Source organism: Bos mutus, chromosome 22, assembly GCF_027580195.1.
Source record: "Bos mutus isolate GX-2022 chromosome 22, NWIPB_WYAK_1.1, whole genome shotgun sequence".
In the NCBI taxonomy this organism is placed as follows: domain Eukaryota; kingdom Metazoa; phylum Chordata; class Mammalia; order Artiodactyla; family Bovidae; genus Bos; species Bos mutus.
In genome coordinates, this window is record NC_091638.1 from 5,314,605 (window position 1) to 5,333,280 (window position 18,676).

The 18,676-nt window shown below is 42.8% G+C and overlaps 1 pseudogene; it reads right to left on the reverse strand.

The window, feature by feature from the left end:
- Nucleotides 1-2,804: 2,804 nt before the first annotated feature.
- On the reverse strand, nucleotides 2,805-4,403 carry LOC102268137 (tyrosine--tRNA ligase, mitochondrial pseudogene; annotated as a pseudogene).
- Nucleotides 4,404-18,676: the final 14,273 nt, after the last annotated feature.

Genomic DNA, 18,676 nt, shown 5'->3' on the forward strand with positions numbered 1-18,676 from the left:
ATACACCTGATAAAAAGTATCCACAACTCCAACCTATGTCAACATAGTAAAGGCCATATATGAAAAGCCTACAGCAAACACGATTCTCAATGGTGAAAAACTGAAAGCATTCCCCCTAAGATCAGGAACAAGACAAGGGTGTCCATTTTCACCACTATTATTCAACATAGTTCTGGAAGTCCTAGCTAAAGAAATAAAGAATCCAGATTGGAAAAGAAGAAGTAAAGCTCTCACTGTTTGCAGATGACATGATACTGTACACAGAAAACCCTAAAAATAGTATCAGAAAATTACTAGCACTAATCAGTGAATTTAGCAAAGTTGCAGGATACAAAATCAAAACAAAGAAATCACTTGCATTTCTATATACTAACAATGAAAAATCAGAAAGAGAAATTAAGGAATCAATCCCATTCACCATTGCAACAAAATAATTAAATATCTAGGAATTCACTTACCTGAGGAGACAAAAGAACTATACACAGAAAATTATAAGACACTGATGAAAGAAATCAAAGATGACATAAACAGATGGAGAGATATTCCATGTTCCTGGGTAGGAAGTATCAATATTGTGAAAATGACTATACTACCAAATGCAATCTACAGATTCAATGCAATCCCTATCAAATTACCAATGGCATTTTTCACAGAACTAGAACAAAAAAATTCACAATTCGTATGGAAACAAAAAAGACCCCGAATAGCCAAAGCAGTCTTGAGAAAGAAGAATGGATCTGGAAGAATCAACCTTCCTAACTTCAGATTATACTACAAAGCTACAGTCATCAAGACAGTATCCTACTGGCACAAAAACAGAAATGTAGACCAATGGAGCAAGATAGAAAGTCCAGAAATAAACCCATGCACCTATGGGTACCTTATTTTTGACAAAGGAGGCAAGAATATACAATGGGGCAAAGACAGCCTCTTCAATAAATGGTGCTGGGAAAACTGGAGAGCTATATGCAAAAGAATGAAATTAGAACACTTCCTAACACCATACAGAAAGATAAACTCAAAACGGACTAAAGACCTAAATGTAAGACCAGAAACTATAAAACTCTTAGAGGAAAACATAGGCAGAACATTCGATGACATAAATTAAAGCAGCATCCCCTATGACCCACCTCTTAGAGTAACAGAAATCAATACAAAAGTAAACAAGTGGGACATGGTTAACCTTAAAAGCTTTTGCACAGCAGAGGAAACTATAAGCAAGGTGAGAAGACAACCCTCAGAATGGGAGAAAGTAATAGCAAGGGAAACAACTGACAAAGGATTAATTTCCAAAATATACAAGCAGCTCATACAACTCAATACTAGAAAAACAAACAACCCAATCAAAAAGTAGGGAAAAGACCTAAACAGACATTTCTCCAAAGAAGACATACAATACATATGGCTAACAAACACATGAAAAGATGCTCAACATCACTCATAATTAGAGAAATGAAAATCAAAACTACAGTGGGAGACCACCTCACACTAGTCAGAATGAACATCATCAAAAAGTCTACAAACAATAAATGCTGGAGAGGGTGTGGAGAAAAGGGAACACTCTTGCACTGTTGGTGGGAATGTAAATAGATACAGGCACTATGGAAGACCGTATGCTGCTGCTGCTAAGTCGCTTCACTCGTGTCCGACTCTTCGTGACCCCATGGACTGCAGCCTACCAGGCTCCTCCATCCATGGGATTTTCCAGGCAAGAGTGCTGGAGTGGGGTGCCATCACCTTCTCCGATGGAAGACAGTATGGAGATTCCTTAAAACGCTAGGAATAAAACCACCATGTGACCCAGCAATCCCACTCCTAGGCATATACCCTGAGGAAACCAAAATTTAAAAAGACGTATGTATCCCATTGTTCATTTCAGCACTATTTACAATAGCTGGAACATGGAAGCAACCTCAGTGTCCATCAACAGATGAATGGATAAAGAAGTTGGGGTACATATACACAATGGAATATTATCAGTCATAAAAGGGAGCACATGTGAGTCATTTCTACTGAGGTGGATGAACCTAGAACTGATTATACAGAATGAAGTAAGTCAGGAATAAAAGATAAATATCATATTCTAACACATGTATATGGAATCTAGGAAAATGGTACTGAAGAATTTATTTACAGGGAAACAATGGAGAAACAGACATAGAAATCTGACTTATAGACATGGGGATAGGGGAGGAGAGGGTGAGATGTATGAAAAGAGTAACATGGAAACTTATACTACCATATGCAAAATAGATAGCCAACAGGAATTTGCTGTATGGCTCAGGAAACTCAAACAGGGGCTCTGTATCAACCTAGAGGGGTGAGATGGGGAGGGAGTTTCAAAAGGGAGGGGATATATGTATACCTATGGCTGATTCATGTTGAGGTTTGACAAAAAACGGCAAAATTCTGTAAAGCAATTATCCTTCGATAAAAAATAATTTTTTTAAAAAAAGTATCCACAATTCCATATTATCCTTCTTTTTCACTGTTCCTCATCTCCAAAAGAGGGAACAGAATGGGAAAGGCAGCATTTAGTTTTTCACGAAAAAACTATTATTGAAAGAGATTAACCCTGGAAATCATGCTTTTCTATTGTAGTCCTCAATGTTCAAGGATTAGGAAATAAAAAACAGCACACTATTACACAAATGTAACCAACCTATATAGATAATGAAGTAACTCTCACTGTCAGGCCTTGAGTATACTCCATACTGTTTTTGATTTCCATAAGCCAAGGTATAAGTTCCTATGTCTTGAGAATGAATGATGGATAAAACTGAACCACCAGAAGGATTTTTTCATCATAGCTGAAGCCATTGTATCATGTGGAATTTTTTTTTCCATTTTAAGTAAGGAAAGACCATTCTCAAGGACACATGGTCCAACAACCAAAACCAACTCTCAGCATTTGTTACTGTGCTATACACCCACTCCACCTCCTGTGACCATCTCATACCCTCACGAATCATCAGAAACGGCATTTGCTTTGCAGCAAATCTATGACGCTCGTTCCACAATGAAGAATTCAGAAAATGAATGTTCTTCCAAACTCTTGTAACTCTAGGTCAGACATAGCTTCCAGTTCATCTATACTGCTAAGGGCTTGTGTGCACCTTTGAGCAGAGTCCAGAGTACGTGTCCAAGAACAAGTTTTCTGACTTCTGCAGCAAGTTGTCTCTGAGGACCTTGCTTTTTTGGCCCTTTGACATATAGCTGCATTATGTGGCCAACCTTTGCAAGGGGCAAAAAAGTGAAGAGCTTCAGGGACCTGCTGCTGCTGCTAAGTCACATCAGTCATGTCTGTGCGACCCCATAGACGGTGGCCCACCAGGCTCCCGTCCCTGGGATTTTCCAGGCAAGAATACTGGAGTGGGTTGCCATTTCCTTCTCCAGTGCATGAAAGTGAAAAGTGAAAGTGAAGTTGCTCAGTCGTGTTCGACTCTTCGCGATCCCATGGACTGCAGCCTACCAGGCTCCTCCGTCCATGGGATTTCCCAGGCAAGAGTACTGGAGTGGATTGCCATTGCCTTCTCCTTCGGGGACCTACTTTCCAATTATTCTGCTGCTTGACAAAAAATTAATACCATTTAAATGGAGATGTCTTATCTCTGTTCAGCCAAACAGCATTGCCTGCGGACTTGACCAGTTTTGCTTCAGTTGTAATTAGAGGAACAGAGATTCTAAATACATCTTCGCCACTCAACTTGCAGATGAACTTGGACCCAGATACGGTCGTTCACATCTGATCATATCTACCCAGCTAGACCCGACATCCATAACGCAGGAACAGGGAGAAGAAATCAGAGGCCTGGAGCACCTGGTTTAAAAACTGCCAAACTCCTGCCTTTGGGGCTCTTGAGGCGAGTCAGCATGCTCCACCTGTGGGGGTGCGTGCTCATGAGGAAGTGGCCGCTCACTGCCGCTAGTAAATCCACCAGGCGCTGCTTCTGGTACCAGGCGGAGTTTTCCAGAACAGCTGCTGGCCCAAGCCTGGAGCCGCTCTGCGTCAAGCGTCGCTTACGTGCTATGTGGCGTCCTGCTGGGGTCTCGCGTGAACTCTGTGGGTCCTCCCACCACTGTGATCACGTAGTGGCGAGGTCGCTGGGCTTGTCACACTCCCCAAAGCGCCGGCAGGTGCCCGACACTTAGCCAGTTGGCCGTGGGGGTTGAAGCCGCAGTGGGTGGTACTGGGAGAGCTTCCTGGGTCGAGGTCTAAAAGCTGGGGAGTTCTGACTTCCTGCGTCTCTCAGGGGTGAATCCCTTGAGCAGACCCAGAGCCTTCAACACCATCAGCAACCCCTGAGGGCCAGAGTGGGCGTCATGCAGCCCCCGGGGGGGGGAAGACACCTAACCCGGCGAGGCTCACAGATTCCCCCTCCAGCGCAGCACGTGTGCGCCATCTTGGCCACTTCACCAAAGGAATGGTGCCTCATGTGGGTTTATTTGTTAATTTTCTGTCTGTTTTAATTTTTATGTTATATTGGAGTATAGTTGATTTACAGTGTTGTATTAGTTCCAGGTGTACAGCAAAGAGAGTCAGTTATACGTACATATATATTCCTATTCTTTTTCAATTTTTTTTTCCTATTTAGGTTTCAGAATATCGAGTAGAGTTCCCTGCATTATACAGTAGGTCCTTGTTGATTACCTGTATGTGTGTGTGTGTGTGTGTGTGTATTCCAAACTCCTAATTTATCCCTCTCCCCAGCATAATGTCGTTTTGATGAGAAACAGATAATACCATGTGTGTGTGTGTGTGTGTGTGTGTGGAGACTCTGCAAATTGGCAAATGCTACACCAATATTAAGGTCTAACTGAAGATTGTATTGTACACTTCATCCAGAAGTAGAATTTTATGTACAGAGTTGTTACTTTTCTGTTAAACATGTATGTAGAAGACCTGATTTGAAAACTTATAGAAGTCAGTGGTAAAACCTCTTGAGTTTCTCTAGTTAAAGAAAAATGTCTTAGGGAACATGGGTGTTCCCCTTAAGAGAAGCAAGTATGTTTTCTTGGAGCAGATGGGTGAGATGAAAGAGTCGAGCATAATAAAAGGTGTCTATAAAACAGTCAAGCAAAACATTAAGTGCTGCGAAAAGAGCTCAAGGTTTTAATTGTCTTTCAGAAGTTTGTTGTGTGTGTGGAGGGAAAATGATAACGGTAAATTTCAAAGGCAGTCTCTCTGAATGACTTCCTGTGAAATCTGTAGAACTGGTAGCATTCTGATAGCCTCTAGGTGAGGAATGAGGACGTGGAGCAGATGTTTTAATGTTATTACGACTTGGCGATAAGCATTTGCCTTGGTAACTCTAAACAAGGACCAGTGAGTCTATGGTCAACTTCAGGAAGGAGGCAGCCCTTTGAAGTGCCTGCAGCGCGAGTGACTCATGCTTTCCCAGTGATTCAGCAGGTTAATAATTAATAACATGTGAGTCTTGTGCAACTGATTACACAAGAGCACTGCAGCCCACTGTGAATTCTTCACCCCTGATATGCTCAGGCTAAGTGTTTTGTTACCAAATATTCCCTGCAGTCATTCTTAGCCATTAATCTAAAGTTTCTTTGTTTATAGAATTGCTGTGAATGCACCAATTTATCATTGACAAATGTTTGGTTCCTTTGGTTGATGAGACAAGTTGGAAATGGATCAGAACTCCAGGTCTCCCCACCTCCTGGCTACCAGGTAATGCTTCACAATGAAAGTGGATCTCAGACTGAATTCTGCTATGTGTACAAATATTTGTCAGCAAACTAGCATTGGCTTCTTCTGTAGGAAGGGAAAGACTCTGCTCTCAGTCCTTTTGTATATCCTGAAAGTATTTTGCAGGAAATAGCCAGGTCAGGAAAATGTGACTGTTTCCTGGCAGTAGAATTCAGTTAATCTGAGGTTAAGGGTCAGACTCTCCCAAAAGCGGCAAACACAAGATACTGGGTGAGGCTTAAGGGACCACTCCTTTAAACCAGTCTCCATGTCCCAGCACCAGTTACTTCACCAATGAAAATTCATTTCTCATCTTTTGTCAATTGACAAAACTTATGGAGTTAGTGATAAAGATGGCTTGGGAATTCCCTGGTGGTCTAGTGGTTAAGATTCTACACTTCTGCTGGAGCTTGGGTTTGATCCTAGTTGGTGAACAAAGATACCACAAGCTGTGCAGCAAAAAAAAAAAAAAAAAAGGCTTAAGTACTAGGAGAAGTGCATGTGTGCTAAGTCACTTAAGTCATATCTCACTCTGCAATGCTATGGACTGTAGCCCTGCAGACTCCTCTGTCCATGAGATTTTCCAGGCAAGAATACTGGCGTGGGTTGCCATTTCCTTCTCCAGGGGATGTTCCTGACCCAGGGATCAAATCCACATCTCATGTCTTCTGCATTGGCAGGCAGGTTCTTTACCAGTAGCACCACCTGGGAAGCTGCCTATGGGTGTAGTCATTTGATAAGGGCTTCCCTGATGGCTCAGCTGGTAAAGAATCCACCTGCAATGTGGGAGACCTGGGTTCGATCCCTGGGTTGGGACGATCCCCTGGAGAAGGGAAAGGCTACCCATTCCATTATTCTGGCCTGGAGAATTCCATGGACTGTATAATCCATGGGGTCGCAAAGAGCGGGACAAGACTGAGTGACTTTCACTTTCACTTTATTTTCTAAAAGCTACCATTACCCTCTGAATACTTTACCATACAGAATTTTTACCAGAAAATATCAAATATGCATTACATCTAATTAGCATACAGGCATATTTTATGTTCTAAGCTGTGACATAGCATGCATTTGGAGTACAAATTAAATGATGTAGCTCTTAAAATGGTTACGTATTTCTCTGACCGCAACTAAATAAATCCTCCTTAAGATACTTAATTTTTTTTGTCATTCAACATGTACTGTTAAGTGATTTTGTACTTTTGTGAAATGAACAATTAGAACAGTTCGTTATAAAGTCATAACTTATGTTTAAGGTTTTAACCTTCAAGTCCTGTAATGTAACTATTCAACTGAATGATTTTCAAGCTTGGAAAATGATGTCAAAATGAAAGGGAAGTTATCTAGCATTTCTTAGAAAGTAAATATAATCAGCTCTCTGTATCCATCTATGCATTTCAACTAAGCACAGATGAAAAAGGCTTGATATACGAAATTCCTTTAAGTTTAAAAAGCGAAACTTGAATTTTCCTAATCTACCAGCAACTATTTACATAGCATTTACATTGTATTTACAACCATTTACATAGTATTTACATTGTATTAGGTATTGTAAGTAATTGAAATAAGATTTAAATTATATCTTAAGGGAGGATGTGCATAGTTTATAAGCAAATATTTAGCAGTATTATGTAAGGGTTTTGAGCATCTGAGGATTTTGTATCTGAGAGGCTCCGGGAACCAATTCCCTGTGGCTACCAAAGACTGCTGTATTGTTAGACAAAAAGATTGTTAGACAGAATTGGTTAACATAATTGTCAAACACATAAATCTTCTCCCCTGGGTGAAATCTATCTTTTGTACTGTTTTCACTTTGGGAAGCATTTCTCAGCCTTTTAAAAGGAAGCTTATGCTGGTGTTTAGATCTCTTGACAAGCATTTCTAGTCTCATTTTATCTTCAGGCATCAAGGGCACCATAGGTTCTAGTTCCCCAGTGTCACAATGTGCGGAGTCTCAGTTCTTGAGTGTTACATGGTACGGAATTTATCCATTCAATCAGCCTCTCCTTCACAGTATTTATTGAGCAACAAATATGGATCAGGCAAAAGAAGCTAAAGATTTGAAAAACACAGTCCCTGCCTTAAGAATGCCTCAGTCTGGCGGGGAGACCGGGAAGGGCTGGTGTGGTGGCAGTAGGTGACAAAGCTGCCGAGAGCCTGGGCTCGGCAGCCCTCATGCTGGGCTGGAATTCTGGCTCTGTCGTTACTTAGTCTCCCTGGGGTTCAGTATCGCCACCGGTGAAATGAGTACACATCACATAGTAACGTGTGTGGACAACGTGTGTTGGTTATAGTTATTATTAAGTGTGGAGTGCTTGGGAGCTGCTTCCACAAAAAATCCCTGTGTATCTGAATCAATTCAGACACCAATTCCTTCCAAACTGAGCTCTTGGTTATGTTTCCTATCTAGGATTTCCTTCCACTCCTGATCATGACTCTAGTAAGAGTTGTTATTTCACACTGCTTTCCCTGACAACAGTCTTATGCTCTCAGATGCATTTTTCAGTCGTCCCAGTCGCTAATTTGAAAATCTTAAATAATTGTCTTTGATCATCTCCCTCCCCTGTTCAAAATCTCCTTCAGTGTCTATCATCGTCTTGAGTATAAAATACACTCTTAGTGTGACATGGAAAATGGGGTCTCCTGGAGATCAAGTAGTCCTGGGTCCCTCTTGGGGGACCCCTTTTTTCCCTTAATGTGGTGACCCAAGGATGAAAGAGCAGATTGAACCGAGGACGGTCTTGGAATGTGGGACTGGAAAAACCAGACCCTTACTGTCCCTCCCTCCCCCACGTTGTAACTATTAATGGAACAGTGTAACCTGTCTCCCCTCCTACCCCATAGGGAAAAGGATTTGCCCTACTCTTCCCCTACCCAGTATACGTGTCTCATCCAATCAGCAAATGACCCGCAAGACCCCCTATCCCATTCTTTATATCCTGGGTATAAAAGTGGACTAAGGACCCCCATTCATCGTTGGTTCTCCCTTGAGCTGGCCCACTGTTCTAACAGCGTCTCCCACTCTAATAAACTATTTCCCTCTCATTCTGTCTCATGTCTAGAGATTGTTTTCCAACCCATGCCCAGACATTTTTGGTGGCCCGTAGGGGAACCCTGGGGTCTCTTCCCCACCTCCTCACTTCTCCTTTCTCATGGGGACCCTCTGTGAACAGGCAAGTGCTGTGGAAGCAACTGAGGAACTCTGGCCAGGGCCACCCTCTGGTGTGCTCCAAAGGCCCACTGCTCACTGCGCCCAGTAGCTGCCAGGTGAGGGTGCTGGAATGAGGGTCTCTCCTTTGTCTTCTTCCAACTGAGGACTAGGCTAAGCAAGTCCTCATTGTGTGGGCACGGGTCAGGCACTTAAAAGCCATTAGGGCACCTGCCACATGAAGACTCCCATGTGAGGATAAGGGGGACATGGAACGGATCAGGCCCCAAGGGCATCCGCCCCCAGCAAGACAACTTCCGTGCACCGTGTCAGGCGCATAGTGGTTGAAGCAAAACAGAGGCCTTCATCCCCTGGCCGCCGCCTCCCCACAGGGTTGTCAGGCGGGTTCCTCAGCCTCCTTCCCTGTCACTCTCACTTCTTTCCATTTTCAGTCCGGATTGATTTACAGGAGCCCAGGTGTTGCCTCTGAGCCATCCCAAGAGTGCCCTCCATATTTCAGGGAGTCTCCAAATGGTGAGTCACCCCGTTGCTCCCCGGAATCTGTCTTTCTGTGCCCGGGTCACATGCTGCCCTGGCCGCACGGCTCTCAGGGGTCACCTCTCACTGTCGGACATGACTGTTGGGAGGGTCGGCCATTTTTGTGCCATTGGTCGCATGGAGAGATGACTGGGACAAAAGGGATGCCTTTCTGTCAGCTGGTGACTCTCGGTGCCCCCATTCTCTGGCGGTAGGCTAAGAGTGGGTTCTGGTGGGTCCTGGGAGCCTCTCTCAGACTCACCCCTTGGCTACATTCTCAGAAACCGGAAATTTTTGACCCTGCAAAAGGCCTGGCCCCAGTACAAACTGGAGGACCCGCAAAAAATGTCCTCTGAATGGCATGCTGCTGCTGCTGCTAAGTCACTTCAGTCGTGTCCGACTCTGTGCAACCCCAGAGACGGCAGCCCACCAGGCTTCCCCGTCCCTGGGATTCTCCAGGCAAGAACACTGGAGTGGGTTGCCATTTCCTTCTCCAGTGCATGAAAGTGAAAAGTGAAAGTGAAGTCGCTCAGTCGTTCCCGACTCTTAGCGACCCCATGGACTGCAGCCCACCAGGCTCCTCCATCCATGGGATTTTCCAGGCGAGAGTACTGGAGTGGGGTGCCATTGCCTTCTCCAGAATGGCACGCTAGCTTTTGCCAAAAGCAGGGAAAGGACTCAGAATTTCCTTACGTTCAGTCCTTCATGGCCCTCACTCAGAACCGGATTTGAGGGACTCATGCCTCACATCTATCAGTTGCCTCCCTATCTCCTGTCCCCCTCTGTCTCTCTCCATCAGATTTCCTTTCATATCCACATGCTCTCTAGGAAAGGATTCTGAAGTTCCCTTTGGTCCAGGTCTTAGTCCTATATTCAAAAGCCTGAAGGATCAAAAACTCTCCTAACATCCTAAAGAATTCCCTTCTAACTACTCCTGTTTCTCAGGGAGGGGAAGGACCCAGTTTCCCCAACTCCTGCAAATCCCCTTAACCTTCAGATTCTTCTGATGGGACAAGGACCTCCCTTCTCACCAAAGGGACAATCCAAGATTTTTATCAGTTGATCTGCCCCGATATCAGAGTTCATTTGAGCACTATTTGGTCTATAATTTAGGTATAAAACTATGACTACAGAAAGGAAAGATGATTTTTTGACATAGGATGGCCATTATATTCTTTAGACTCTGGAGTAAACTGGTTAAAATGAAATTCTTTTCTTGGAAACTGCAAAACCTGTTCTTTTTGCATATGCAATTAAAAACAGCTAGCTTGTTAAAAAGCCTGTCTAGGGAAAAGCTTGAAGTTAACCCTTTCCACATCCCTGAAATACACAGCCCACTTTGCCTGAGACCTCAGCCTTGAGCAAATTAAAACTTAAAAAAAAAAAAAAAAAGGCGGGGGTGGGGTGGTGGTGTCAAAAAAGACTTTTTAAATATCAAGTGGGAAACTGTGAGATCTCCGTCTGTCTGTCTGGATTTATGTATGTCTCAGTGTGTGCCTTTTTTTTTTTTTTTTTTATAATATTGCTGAAGTTGTAAATGAGTTCTAATTTAATTGGCCTAAAGAAAAATAAACACTTACAAATCAGACAATTCTAAATACAAGAGAAATTAACCTAAAGAATGTCAGATTCATGTGAACTGGAAAATATTCAATATTAAATATCTAGTATTAATGTTTGTTTTGCTAATCTAATATAGCTATGTCTAAGAGTTATTAACATTAAGCATAATATTTTCATGGTGCCTAGGTTTAGTATAAGTTTCCTTCCACTCCTGATCGTGACTCTAGTAAGAGTTGTTATTTCACACTGCTTTCCCTGATAAGAGTCTTATGCCCTCAGATGCATCTTTCAGTCGTCCCAGTCACTAATTTGAAAATCTCATAATATTGTCTTTGATCATCCCCTCCCCTGTTCAAAATCTTCGCTTGGCGGTGGCACTCACTTCCTCTTACAGAGAAACTAGAGACTTTGGACTATTAATGAATACTGTTTGATGCCATCCTGAGATGTTCTCTAGAATTTTTTTTAAAGAAATTATCATTGGTATTTATGTTCACCAATCTATAGAATGCTAACATAAAGGTCAGTTCTTGGTTGCTTAAGGAAAGTAGGATGTGTATTTTCAGTAAAGAAGGTGTGAGGAATGGAATCACATTTTATGAAGAGAAAAGGAAGTAGGTCTGACTTACAGGTGACTGTTTCAGGATGGGAGAACAAAGTAATGGGTGCAGAAAGTGATAAGATTTTATGGAAAGTAGACCCCAAGGCAAGAGTTTTGCACATAAATACAAGTTTTCTTGAGATGTTGAACTGCCTTTGATAATGGATTTTAAGTTTCTTTACTTCTGGAGTGATCTGTTCTATGTTTACCTTTGAAATCTTCTTTGTTACTTTGGCTAAGTGGATATATAGTTTCACAGTGATCTATATGATTCTATCTGACTGAGTGTTACAAACCCTTTTGCTATTTATTGACAAAACTTCCTAAATAACTTGACTTCTAGCTGACTTTGGGATGCTTCACAGGGCCCCTGAGACATCCCAAAGAGCTATTAGACTACCTGGGTTCATTGGACATGTTAAATTAAATGGGAAGTACTGTTGAAGGGATGATAAATCTTCTCAGGTTATACTGTATGGTTGATGTTACTAATACAGATATTCTGAAATTATGTGGAATTCATATAGATCTTATATGCCCTGATAAAATATGGTCAATTATAATTCTAGTTATCATATTAAAGTGTTACATATTACAGCAATGACTAGGCTACTCAGGCAATTGCAATTTAATCAGATTTTAAACTTGTCTTATAGGATTTCACTCTGATGCCTTTGCAAGAATACTGCTACTTCAAGATTTATGGAAAAGACTTTTCTGAGATTAACCAATAAACAAATTTTGCTTGTTTGTTATCTGATAAACTGGTAACAGACTGTAATTTAGTCTACTCTCTCTGGCGACCTCATGGACTATACAGTCAATGGAATTCTCCAGGCCAGAATACTGGAATGGGTAGCTTTTCCCTTCTCCAGGGGATCTTCCTGACACAGCGGAGGAAGATCTTCCTTCCTACCACCTGAGCTATGAGGGAAGCCCTATATGGTTTCTCTCTGATGCCTTTGCAAGGATACTGCTACTTTCAAGATTTATGGAAAAGACTTTTCTGAGATTAACCAATAAACAAATTTTGCTTATTAGTTTTCTGGTAAACTGGTAACAGACTGTAATTTAGTCTACGCTCTATGTTAAGAGAACAAAGTTTTATTAGAATGCAGCTTTCAATAACAGATTATTAATTTCTTTGCCTTTAAGTGATTTATATTTGTTTTTTAAATCTTTTGTTATTTTGGTAAAGTAAAGAAGCATTTTTTAAGGTTATGGTACATGTAGACAAAGCTCATTCTGCTTCCACAAAAAATAAGCCCTCACGGTTAAACTTTTGCTATCCTGATGTCCTTAAAACATGGCAACAGTCTACTCCTAAATGGGGGAATTAAAAATGGGTGAACAGTAGCTGTAAATCAAAGAGTCAGGGCTATGGGAAATCCAAGACAGCTGCTTGGCTTTTCCCGGCTCCCTGACAAACCTCATTTTTATTTGATGGGTTAAAGCCTTCCCTGGCTACAGGGTTAATGCCCTCATAATGAAAAAAATCATGTTTCACTGAATACTAAGTTTTGTACATTGTTAAACTAAGTTTCTAGTTTTGTTAATTAAGGTCTAGTGTTTACTAAGACTCATTTCTAAGACAGTTACCAATCTTCAGATAAAGATCAGATGCTCTGTGATGTACACCCAGGAGATTAACACCAGGCTATAGGCATTTAACAAGTGAAGTCAGATGACCTGGGGTATACTGGGCTCTACCTAATGAAGGTTCTTGACTTAAAATCTTGCTTGTGACCTTACTAATAACTGCTTACTATACTATTTTCTATGTCACTTGTTTCAGAAGATTGTTTCTTACATTACCAAATGTGTGCCTGAGCCTGTGATAAAATGCTGATATGCAGTTCCATATGAGATCAATGATTATAATAATATAACTCTAGATATGGGAAGAAGCAACAGCAGTATTTTCCTGGACCAAGAGGCTAGTAAAACAGGAATGGTCCAGAGACTTGCTACTCACAATGCCTGGTCCAATAACAGCACACAGAGTGGCCTGTCAATGGAATCTTCGTTAAACCTGGGAATGAGCCTTCCTAGACCCGAGGGACACAGTAGCCAGGAAATGCCCCCAAAGCATGGTCAAATATGGGGCTGGAAAGGGACTGGAAGTGGGCATTCACCAGCTGCCTCTGCAAAGATTACATCATGACCACTGTAAGCTCCTGACCTTCAACACCCCCTGAAAGGAGCTCAGGATGGAGATCAGAAACAAGGCACCCTGTGCTCTGGAAAAAACCCAGAAGAACCGGCCTTCGAATACTCAGATGTTTTCAAGTAAAGATTTTATGAGCCCAGATCTTTGCATCTTCTTGTACCTAGAGAAACACTAATGTCACGAACCAGGTCTGGGCGTGGTTCTCCTGGCTAGCCCTGAGCAGCTTTTCTATTAATCTTTGGGCCAAATATCTTTAACTTTCTTTTTAAGTTTGTTTCTTCTAGAATACAACAAATATCCAAGTGATAGTTTGACAAGAATATTCCCTGGCCAACACCCAGACAGTGCTAAAACAAGTCTCCTTATCATTCCATGGACTCTCATCTCCCTCTGTAAATGCATCCTGACAGAGAGCAGGCAAAGGGAACCCAGAGCCCCACGATGCCCAGTACAGCCGAAAGAAGCCAGAGTGGTCATCGCCTCTTTTCCTTTGAGACTGGGTTCCCAAATGCCTGAGAAGGGAAATAAGTAGATAGTTAGAGATGAGCAGGGTATCAAAAGGGGCATGTGGTGACCCAAGGACAAAAGAGCAGATTAAACCAAGAAGGGTTTTTGGAACAAGGAACACCTCTTGTTCCTGCATTTTGGAATGCAGGAATGGAAAAACCAGACCCTTCTCGTCCTTCCCTCCTCCACGTTGTAACTATTAATGGAACAGTGTAACCTGTCTCCCCTCCTACCCCATAGGGAGGAGGTATTTGCCTTACTCTTCTGCCCACCCTGTATACCTGCCTCATCCAATAAGCAAATGACCCTCAAGACCCCTATCCCACTCCTTGTACCCCGGGTATAAAAGTGGACGAAGGACCCCCATTCAATGTCGGTTCTCCCTTGAGCTGGCCTGCTCTTCTAACAGTGTCTCCCACTCTAATAAACTTTATTTCCCTCTCATTCAGTCTCAGGTCTGGAAATTCTTTTCCAAGTCGCGCCTGGACCACGACACTTAATACTTATTTTTATTGTCTGCTCCGGGTCTCAGCTATGGCATGTGAAATCTTTTATTTGGGGCACGTGGGATCCAGCTCTCCAACCAGAGATAAAACCTGGGTCCCCTGCACTGGGAGCACGGAGTCCTAGCCACTGGATCATCAGGGAAGTCCCCCCTTTGGGGTTGTGAAATGCCTTATTAATGTGTGAAAATGGAGAACTGCTAAAACAAAACTCTCAAAATTTTGCTACATTTACATGTCTGCAACATATAATGAACATACAAATGCATATTCATATGTATTTATGAGAACAAATACATAAATGTGTAATTCACAAGATAATTGGAGAAATTCTACAGTTCTTAATTCATAGTTGATATGATTCGTATTTGGTACACAGATTAATAGCCATATGGTGACTAGACCATCTTCCTCTTTCCTTATCATCAGTGAACTTCTCTGGTATTAGTTAGGAATGATTTTGTCTGGAACTAATGACTTATATAATATCAGTTTATTATGTCTCATGGTTCTGCCATCTGGATTGAACTCACTGAGCCTATTCCCTCTGCATTTTCTGGGGCTGGAACATTCACGATAGCTTCATTACTCAGATGTCTGGTGCTTCTGCCAGGCTGCTGCGATAGCTGGTGCCTGGCTGGGGGTCTCTTTCTCCATGTGGTCTCACGTGGCTAGCTTGGGCTTCCTCAGAGCATGACAGTCTCCGGGTATGTAGACTTCTTAACCTGGTGACTCATTTCTGAGAGAGGAAGTCCCCTTTGAGACTAGTCCTTGAACTGGTGTTGTGTCATTTCCATCATATTCTGTTGGTGAAAGTAAGATACAAAACCAACCCTTTAAAGGAGAGGGAAAATAGAATACAGACCCCATCTTACCTCTGGATGCAGGAAGCAACGTGTGGGTCCAGTGCGGGGAGGAAGGAGTCACAGCCAATTCTGAGGGCTTGGCTACCTCAGTCAGGTAACATCCATATGGAGGTAGCTGCCCTATTGACTCACTGGTTCTACCGTGATACCTTTGGCATCCCTCTCATTGTTGAAAGGTCACAGCATCACCTCTGTGTCAGTCTCTGCTCATCAGGTCCAAAGGTAGGAGACGGAAGTGGTGAGGGGCATGTTGCTTTCTTTGGGCACTCCTCTGTAGTCACATAAAGAAAAAATCTTTCTCATAAGCCCCGATCGGATTTCTTCTTACATGTCTTTGTGCAAAATTGGATCATATATCTACCGTTAAAAAGGATGAGTCCTTTCCCTAAGTTGTAGTTAAAGTCACATCCTAATCAAAATTGGATTTCTGAGCGCAGTATGGAAAGGGGAGAATAGATTTTGTACAAAGCAAGTAACAGTGTTGGCCACGTTCTGTAACTGCTTATATACAGCTTATATACTACAACCAACATTGTAGAACAGTTACATAATTGCATATAACTTCAGATAACACTGTAATATTCACATTATATATTTACCATCCACATAACAAGCCTCAGACCACTGTTTGACTTTAAGAACTCTTTGCCTCTAGTGAGAAGAGCCATACAGATCTAATTGCAGGAGGTATGCAGAATTGGGGCCAAAACATTCCATCTAAAATCCCCTCATATTTATAATCTAGCATTCTGAAATCTTTGCCTGTCCTTATGCACTCCAAGGTTACACATCTTGTCTTCATGCTGCCATTCCGTGTACCTGTAACATCTTTCCTTATGCCTTCACCTGACCATCCTTCAAGATTCAGCTCAAAAGGCATTTCTTCCCCTGGGCCTTCTCTTACTCTTAAGCTAGATCGATGGCCTCTGTTGCCTGTCTGCTCCCCATGGTACTTGGAGCTCATCACCACTGTGCTAATCATATTATCAGATTTATTAATATTGTGTGTTTACTTATATATGTTTCACATTAGATCATAAAGACAGCCTAATGCCCTTCAACTAAAGCTAGGATTACATTTTCTGAGTCCTCATATCTTCAGTGCTTAAAGAGTATTTGGGTCCCAGAAAATCCCATGGATGGAGGAGCTGGTAGGCTGCAGTCCATGGGGTCGAGAAGAGTCGGACATGACTGAGCGACTTCACTTTCACTTTTCACTTTCATGCATTGGAGAAGGAAATGGCAACCCACTCCAGTGTTCTTGCCTGGAGAATCCCAGGGACAGGGGAGCCTGGTGGGCTGTTGTCTATGGGGTTGGACAGAGTTGGACACGACTAAAGCGACTTAGCAGCAGTAGCAGCAGCAGAGAATCAATTGCTGGTCGAGTAAATGGATGGACAGTAGGCTGAAATTCTATCCTGAAGGCAAGAGGAAGCCACTGGATAATTTTAAATGTGATTGTTATTGTTGTAATTTCGGTGGGGGAACATTTTGGTAGCAGTGAAGAATGTAGTAGAATGGGTGAGATTGAAGAGGTGAAAAGATTAGGAAACTGACATAAGACTCTATGAAGTAATGAGAGATAGAACTAAAATAACGCCGGTGTTGAGGATGGGAGTGGAACAGACTCAGTATTTAGAAAATAAAAAGATCCTAATTCCCAGTTGGTTCTGGGGGGCAAAATAGAGGCAAACTCTTGGCTGATTTTTATCTTTCTGGCTTGGGTTACCCATGAAAGATAGAGCCTTTTCTTCATATTGGAAATGTACCACAGGACAGATATTCTGGAGTCCAATTTTAGAATAATGAGCGTGTGGTACCAGTGGAACACCCATGAAGAGAGTCGAGTAGGCAGTTGGAATAATTGTAGCTTCAGTGAGAAACCAGAGCTTGATAATTAGATTTGGGAACATAGATTAGGAAAGTCATAGAAATAGCTGTGTTCCACAGAAGGAACGAGAGAAGGGGCAGAGAACAAGCATCGTAAGAACCAGCACCGACCAGTGATGACTGGACGGAAACAAACCTGTGAAGATACTGAGAAGGAGCAGCTGGAGAAGCAGGCAGAAAGTGGGGTGGACTAGTTTGTTAGGGCTGCCATAGCAAAATACTGCAGACTCCATGGCTTACCCAACAGAAATCTATATCTCACAGTTCAACAGGCTAGAAGTCCAAAGTCAGGGTGGTGGCAGGTTTGGTTTCTGCTGAGGCCTGTCGTCTTGGCTCCCAGGCAGCCGCCTCCTCGCTGTAAGTGCTCATGGCTTTTTCTCTGTGTATTCACAGCAACATCCTCTCCTTCTGAGGACATTGGTCACAGGGGGTCGGGATCCTACCTTCAAAGACAGTCATGTTGTAGGGTAGGGCTTCAACCTGTGAATGTTGGGGATACAATTCAGTCAGTACCATGGGGATACAGAAGCAACACGGCAGTCAAAGGAAGGAGAAGATGTGCAAGTGTCTACAGCGTTAGACAAGATTCTGACTGAATTGTGCCTACGGGGTGCATTGGTTGCAGACCAAGATGTGAGTCAAACAAAAGGAGTTTCCACCGGACGGGGGGCGGGGGCTGCAGAGGCTGATTAATGAGTAAGAGATGAGGAAGCAACAGCAAAGGGTGGCGCTGATCCTTCCAGAGTCTTCTCAGAATACAGAGTGCAGGTAGATCAACCACCTGATCAGCTTACCCTAGAGTGGAGACTCCAGAGCTGGACAAGCCTCTTTCACAGCTGGGCTCTGGTCCTTACTACTCTGCTGCTGCTGCTGCTAAGTCGCTTCAGTCGTGTCCAACTCTGTGAGACCCCATAGACAGCAGCCCACCAGGCTCCCCCGTCCCTGAGATTCTCCAGGCAAGAACACTGGAGTGGGTTGCCATTTCCCTCTCCAATGCATGAAAGTGAAAAGTGAAAGTGAAGTTGCTCAGTCGTGTCCAACTCTTCTCGACCCCATGGACTGCAGCCCACCAGGCTCCTCCTTCCATGGGAGTTTCCAGGCAAGAGTATTGGAGTGGGGTGCCATTGCCTTCTCCATACTACTCTGCAACCTTGGCCAAATACAGTCTTTCTGAGCCTCAGTTGCTT